We start from the raw sequence: 7,497 nt of genomic DNA on the forward strand, positions 1-7,497 counted from the left end.
GCAGCATTCTAGTAAACCTCTTCTGCACCCTCTGTAAAACCAGTCATATAAAGCTACAACATGACTTCCTGATTCTTATACTTTGCACCGTGTGAATTTTTTAGACAGCGCTGCCCCCCCCCCCCCCCCCCCCCCCCCCCCCCCCCCCTCCCCCCAGCTTGCCCTGTCCCCCGCCTGCATAACAGGCAGGTGAAGGAAGCGATGTGTGTGCGTGTGTTCCACTCTGACAGTCACCAGCATTCCGCTGAAAAATCACCTAAGTGGGACAGGCTCATTACACCCTGACCGATGATGGCAAGCATACCATAAGCCTCTTTACCATTCAACTTACTTGTGTTACCACTTTCAGGGAACTATAAACTTGGACCCTATCCCTCTGTATATCAATACTGACAACTATATATTCCCCCCCACTACACTTGACCTCCCAAAGTGCAACACTTAACACTTGCTCAGATTAAACTTTATCTGCCATTTCTTCACCCATTTTAATAGCTGATCTAAATCCTGCTGTATTCTTTGACAACCTTCTTCATTGTCTGCAATGTTGCTGTTGCCTGCAAACTTGCAAACCAATCCATCTACATTTATGTCCAAGTCATTTATATTTATCACGAACAACATAGGTGCCATCAAGATTGTTGATCAGTACGGGGGTCAGGGCTGTGGGGAGAAGGATGGAGAATGGGGTTAGGACGGAGAGATAGATCAGCCATGATTGAATGGCGGAATAGACTTGATGGGCTGAGTGGCCTCATTCTGCTCCTATCAGTTATGAGCAATACAGATCCACGTGTACCTCCAATGGTCACAGACCGATAGCCAGAATAACATCCTTCCACCACAGCCCTCTGCCTTCTATAAGTGAGCCAGTTCTGAATCCATATGCCCACGTCACTGTGGATGCAGTGTGACTTCACATTCGGAATCAGCCAACTATAGGGGACTTTATCAAATGCTTTACTACAATCCACATAGACCACCTACTCTCATCAATCACTTCTGTCATCTTGTGAAATGACACAATCAAGTTCGTAAAACATGACCTGCTGTCCAGAATCGCATGGTAACTGTGTCTCGTTAGCCCATTCTATTCCAAATGAGTCTAAATCCTACCCTGAAGAATCTTCCCCAATATCTCCCCAGCCATTTACCCGAGTCTCGCCGACCTATGATATCTTAGATTATCTCTACTTTCCTTGTTAAACAAAGGAACAACATTGGCTACTCTGCATCTTTTAAAGTTTGAATGTAGCCGACACCTGATGTTTCTAAACTGCTCATCCCATGCTATCAGGAGCAAGCACACAGTGGGCTCAACAAGGGCATGCCCCACCTGCCCCACCTGCCCATTCCTATCATGTATATATATGCACACCTTCACCCCAGAACATTAACAACATATGGAGGCTAAAGAAAGGCCTAGCCACAGCCTTACCTTTTATTTAAAATGGGCTTTAAACAAAAGGTGGAAACTATAGACCATAAGTCTATATTGTCTACAAGGGTAACATCTGTGGTAAGGAAATTACTGGAGGGATTTTGACGGAGTAGATATACATGCATTTGGAAAGACAGAGATTGGTTCAGGATAGTCAGCAGGGCTTTGTGAGTGGGAGATCATGGTGCATGTATGGAACAAGCTGCCAGAGGAAGAGATTGGAGCAGGCACAATAACAACATTTAAAATTCACCGACATGGATAGAAAAGGTTGAGAGGAATATGAGTCAAATGCAGGCAAATGGGACTAGTTTGGATTGGAGGTGGACACACAATGCTGGAGTAACTCAGCGGGACAGGCAGCATCTGTGGAGATAAGGAATGCGTGAGGATTTGGGTCGAGACCCTTCTTCAGGCTCTATGTTTGGATGGCATCTTGGCTAGCATAGATGAATTGGACCAAAGGATCAGTTTCAGTGTAGACTCTGATTCAATCACACACGTGCATGCCCATCTTTCTAACTTCTAGACTCAGCTGGGCCTGCAATTTATTGTAAAGCCTTTTGGTATATCCAGTCTTGCAAGGCAAAAGATGATTTCACACCATTATCTGCAAAATGTGATCATGTTTACAACTATGTGTAGACACATGCAACCAATTGACAAAATAAATGCAAATTACCTGAAGAATTTGGTGCTTTCTGTTAAGTGATGAAATAAGAACATTTCAGAAATGGCGATTATTCTTTGGCCAACTTTCCCAATTATTTACTGTATCTTTGATTTACTGCTTCCCCAGATCTTATAACACCACATCCATGGGGCTTCTCGTCCCTCATAATATTCCCTATCACCTAGACTTTACTCATACCTACCTTCAGACCATATTCCTCAATTTCAAGTTCAGATTCCAATTGTTTCTTGACTGTATTTCAAACGATATTCAGCGGTAAGTAACATCATAGTTTTATACCATCAGATTGAGACTTTCATTTTTGACAAAATCAAGAGGTTTAGAAATGTGTTGAGAATGTACTTTATAATAATTGAACATGTTCCTGTCCTTGTTTTGACAGAAGTACAAACACTTTTTGAAACTTTCAGTCGCAGTGAACAGTTCTGAGCTGTTCAACAGGTGTGTGTTCAACAGGTGTGTGTCCAACAGGTGTGTGTTCAACAGGCGTGTGTTCAACAGGCGTGTGTTCAACAGGTGTGTGTCCAACAGGTGTGTGTCCAACAGGTGTGTGTCCAACAGGTGTGTGTCCAACAGGTGTGTGTCCAACAGGTGTGTGTTCAACAGGTGTGTGTTCAACAGGCGTGTGTCCAACAGGCGTGTGTTCAACAGGTGTGTGTCCAACAGGTGTGTGTCCAACAGGTGTGTGTTCAACAGGTGCAATATTCTGTAATCAATTCAAGGTGCAAAGTTAATTTTATGTCTATAAATTTATTCATGATTAGAAGAACTTCATGGATAGAATAATCAAAATAAGTTCATTTTTGACCTATTCTGAAATCGATACTTTCTAAATCTCTATCAATGCAGTATTGATCAATTAAACACCTCTGTATTTGGGTAAAGGAGAGACACTCCATTGCAGACAGAGATAGTTAGACTGACATACAATAATCATTTTGTTTGTGAAATGCTCTCAGTCCAAGATAGATACATGGAATGAATCACAACCAGGATGGAATGGGAATGAAGATGCAGTTCAGTGACTTATGGTAGCAAATCTTGCAATTAAACCAGTTTATTGTAACACAAGTCATTGTCGGTATCGTGTACCTAAATAGGCAATCTTGACCAAAAACTAATCTGTGGAGAGTAATGGAAGAGACCCGAAATATTGATGTTATCTGACCCAGTGAATTTCTTCAGCGGTATGCTGTTTGGTCCAGATTCCACCAATGCAATCTATTGAGTTTTCTACAGAGGGCAGATCATTCATTGTCAGAGAGATGAAACAGTGAAATTACAGTAAGGGGTGTGACTGGCAAGAATGTGGAGGAAATTACCAGGGTGAAAGATATGAATGAGTATTAGGTTCAAGAGCTAATGAGTTTGTGATCTTTGATGTTGAGAAGGAAACAGTAGTCTTTTGCTGAAATATCATGTGCAGCTAGGAATGAAGTGGGATTGTGGACCAGAACATCTTTCAGATCGAGTAAATCGGTGTTGTTGCAAAGAGGGCAACAGGACTCTGTGTCGACACACGCATTAAGCATGGATCTCAGGAATGACTTGAACATAGCTGGAATCATGAATGTGTCCAAACTGTGAAGGAGAGATTTTTAGTCGGAATAAATGTGGAATAGGTTGGAGCCAGAGACATTTGCTAAGAGATGTTGCTGCAGAAATGAGTATTGGTGAATACCTCATCAGAGCAGAATGGAGAGAGAAATCCTTGAGGGTGTGCAAGCTAAAAGAGACAAATGGAAATCCCGTTGGGGGGAGGAGCAAGGCTTCTTCAAGATGAATTTTCAGGGAAGAAAACTCGCAATGTGTTGAAGAAAGCAAAAAGGCTTTGAAGCTGGAAATCTGCAATAAAAACAGACACCGTAGGTTGACCATAACTGAATATCTCCACAATTTCCTTTTTTTATTGGCATGCCAGGAAAACCCCTCCCCTCCTCTCCCGTACTTTTGGAATAACATCTCTGGCTCCCCTGGAAGTTTTCATTGTTACAGATTCTGTGCCACGGCAAACTAATGATATTTGAGTGTGTGACACTTTGTTAAGTAGTGTTCTAACTCTATTTATTGTACACCTATCTGAAAATAAAATATATAGAAAGCTCCCAAGAATGGACTAATGCATGATTTGTTGATGTCTTTAAAACAGAAACCACATGCTTGTTTAATCCATGAAGGTACAATCAGAGATAATAGATCAGAGATAACAATCAGAAATAATAGAGAGATAATAATCAGAGATAATATAGTCACTGCATTGATTTTACAGATAGAATGGAGATCATGTTTAATAATAATAATAATAATAAATTTTATTTATGGGCGCCTTTCAAGAGTCTCAAGGACACCTTACAAAAATTGAGCATGTAGAGGAAAAACATGTAAGGGGAATGAAATAAATAGTAGAGACATGACTAGTACACAAAGTAAAGACAGAATTCAATACAAAACACAGTATGAGGCAATTAATGCACAGATGAAAAGGGACGGGGACGTGGGGCTAAGGATAGGCAGAGGTGAAGAGTTGGGTCTTGAGGCGGGACTGGAAGCTGGTGAGGGACACGGAATTGCGGATCAGTTGGGGGAGGGAGTTCCAGAGCCTGGGAGCTGCCCTGGAGAAGGCTCTGTCCCCAAAACTGCGGAGGTTGGACTTGTGGATGGAGAGGAGACCGGCTGATGTGGATCTGAGGGACCGTGAGGGTTGGTAGGAGGAGAGGAGGTCAGTGAGATATGGGGGGGGCCAGATGGTGGGGAGGGCTTTGTAGGTGAGGACCAGGATTTTGTAGGTGATCCGGTGGGAGATGGGAAGCCAGTGAAGTTTTTTGAGGACTGGAGTGATGTGATGCCAGGATTTGGTGTGGGTGATGAGTCGGGTGGCTGCGTTCTGGACCAGTTGGAGTTTGAATGTGTTTGAAAATGGGGGAAGAAGCCATGGAGTATATTTTGAGACAGTTAGTTATTGATGGGGTTGGGAACTAGTGTTAGAATGCTCCCAATGTTAATGTTCTCAATGTTGTCTGGGATTACTTTAGTGCAACAGGCCATATGGGTGTAATGTGTTAAGTGTAGTGAAGTCTACATGCAGAGTGTCCTACTACAGATGGGGCAGTACTTGGCCTTATCTTAGCAAATATAACAAGATAGGTGGTGAAAGTGTCAGTGAGAGCAAAGCTCATAATTGTGTAAATTTCAAGCTAGTTGTGGACAGGGATAGGGTTGGTCCTCAAGTGAATATTCTAAATGAAGGAACTAAATCATGTAAGTGAGGAACACAGGCCCAGTATGTGTTGGTAAGGATAAAATAGTGAAAGATGGCAAGATTAGGGAACCTTGCGTTACCAAGGGTATTGAAGGTGTGATTAGGGAATAAAAGTAAACATATGGCAGGTAGACGCAACTGGGAATGAGGGATGTAAAATGTGGAGAGGAGAATCGAAGAAATAAATCAGGAGTGCAAAAAGGTGCCATGGAATTGGAAAAGTGAATTAAGGAGAATCCCAAGACGTAATAATATCAGGAACAAGGAAATAATCAAAGGTGCAATCTGGGTGTGGAGTCAGGCAATATGGAGGAAGTTCTAAATAATTACTCCCATCTGTATTCACAAAGGAAGAGGACATGGAAGATAGCTCGGATAATCTGGAGCCGAACACCATTAAGAAAGAGGAAGGCAGCCAACAATGCTGGAGTAACTCAGCGGATGAGACAGCATCTATGGAGCGAAGGAATAGGTGGCGTTTCAGACTGAAGAAGGGTCTCGACCCGAACTATTCTTTCGCTCCATAGATGCTGCCTCGCCCGCTGAGTTCCTCCAGCATTTTTGTCTACCATCGATTTTTTTTCCAGCATCTGCAGTTCTTTCTTAAACATTAAGAAAGAGGAGATTGCTACATTCCCAGGCTGCAGGATTCCCAGATTGCTGTAAGAAGCGAGGGAGAGATGGCCGGGGTGTTGCCTGAGATTTCTGTATCTGCAGATCAGACTCTAGAAGGCTGGAAAATAGCGAATGTTGTTTGGTTATTTAAGAAGGGCACAGATGAGGCAGATAAATGTCGGCACGCGGTGACCCTCACGTGGCTGATGGCGACTTCATTGCATGACTTTGTGTGGAGAAAATCCCGTCTCACCAATGTTTTTAAGGAGGTAATGGGATTGTAGATGGGCAAAGAGCTTGCATGGCCGTAGTGGGCCGAAGAGCCTGTTTCTATGTACAGTGCTGTGACTCATTCAGAAATTGGGGAGAGAGGTTGGTGGTGGGTCTGGAGATCACCACCGCATCTTTGAGCGCCTGTCATTGTGTTCACTGCCTCACGGTGCTACCTGCAACCCCATCCGAAAAAAAGTCTAGAACTTGAAGTAATGAAGCTGAGGCCAGCAGTGAAAGAATACTTTTATTTGGCGACATCCTGTGCCGTTCAGGTAGAACCTGTTGGAAATTTAGAAGTGCCTCGTGAAAACCGAATACGCGGACTAGCAAACCTGCTGCGCGCACGTAGGCGCTTGAAACAGACACTGGTATCATCAAAGTAACCAGAGATCTGTGGACGGGAGACAATGGTTAAAGCCAAGAAAGATGATTCAATGAGAAGACTCGCGATAGAGACAGGGGTGAGAGTTTACTGATGCGGGGTCCACGGAGACTGTTCCTACTGGGATATCAAACCACTCCATTCCCCATCCCAATGAATAACATATGTTAAATAGAAATGAAGGTCGACAAAAATGCTGGAGGAACTCAGCGGATGCAGCATCATCTATGGAGCGAAGGAATGAGATGGATTCATTATGTAAAGGTGGGGGTTGGGGGACTGATGTCAGAGCGGTTTACGAGAATGATCCCAGGAATGAGTGGGTTAACATATGATGAACATTTGGCGGCACTGGGCCTGTACTCGCTGGAGTTTAGAAGGATGAGGGGGAAAACGTACAGAATAGTGAAAGACCTGGATGGAGTGGATGTGGAGAGGATGTTTCCACTAGTGGGAGAGTCTATGACCAGAGCCCACAGCCTCAGAATTAAAGGACGTACCTTTACATAGGAGATGAGGAGGAATTTCTTTAGTCAGAGGGTGGTGAATGTGTGGAATTCATTGCCACAGACGGCTCTGGAGGCCAAGATAGTGGATATTTTAAGGCAGAGATAGATGGATTCTTGATCAGTACGGGTGTCAGGGGTTATTTGGGAGACGGCAGGAGAATGGGGTTAGGAGGGAGAGAGATAGATCAGCCATGATTGAATGGCGGAGTGGACTTGATGGGCCGAATGGCCTAATTCTGCTCCTATCACTTGTGACCTTGGGAACCTCGAGCTGCTGCATATTGGTGGAAAGTTGGAGAGATAGAGTGTGTGCAGACTAGGTGT

Source organism: Amblyraja radiata, chromosome 26, assembly GCF_010909765.2.
Source record: "Amblyraja radiata isolate CabotCenter1 chromosome 26, sAmbRad1.1.pri, whole genome shotgun sequence".
NCBI lineage: Eukaryota > Metazoa > Chordata > Chondrichthyes > Rajiformes > Rajidae > Amblyraja > Amblyraja radiata.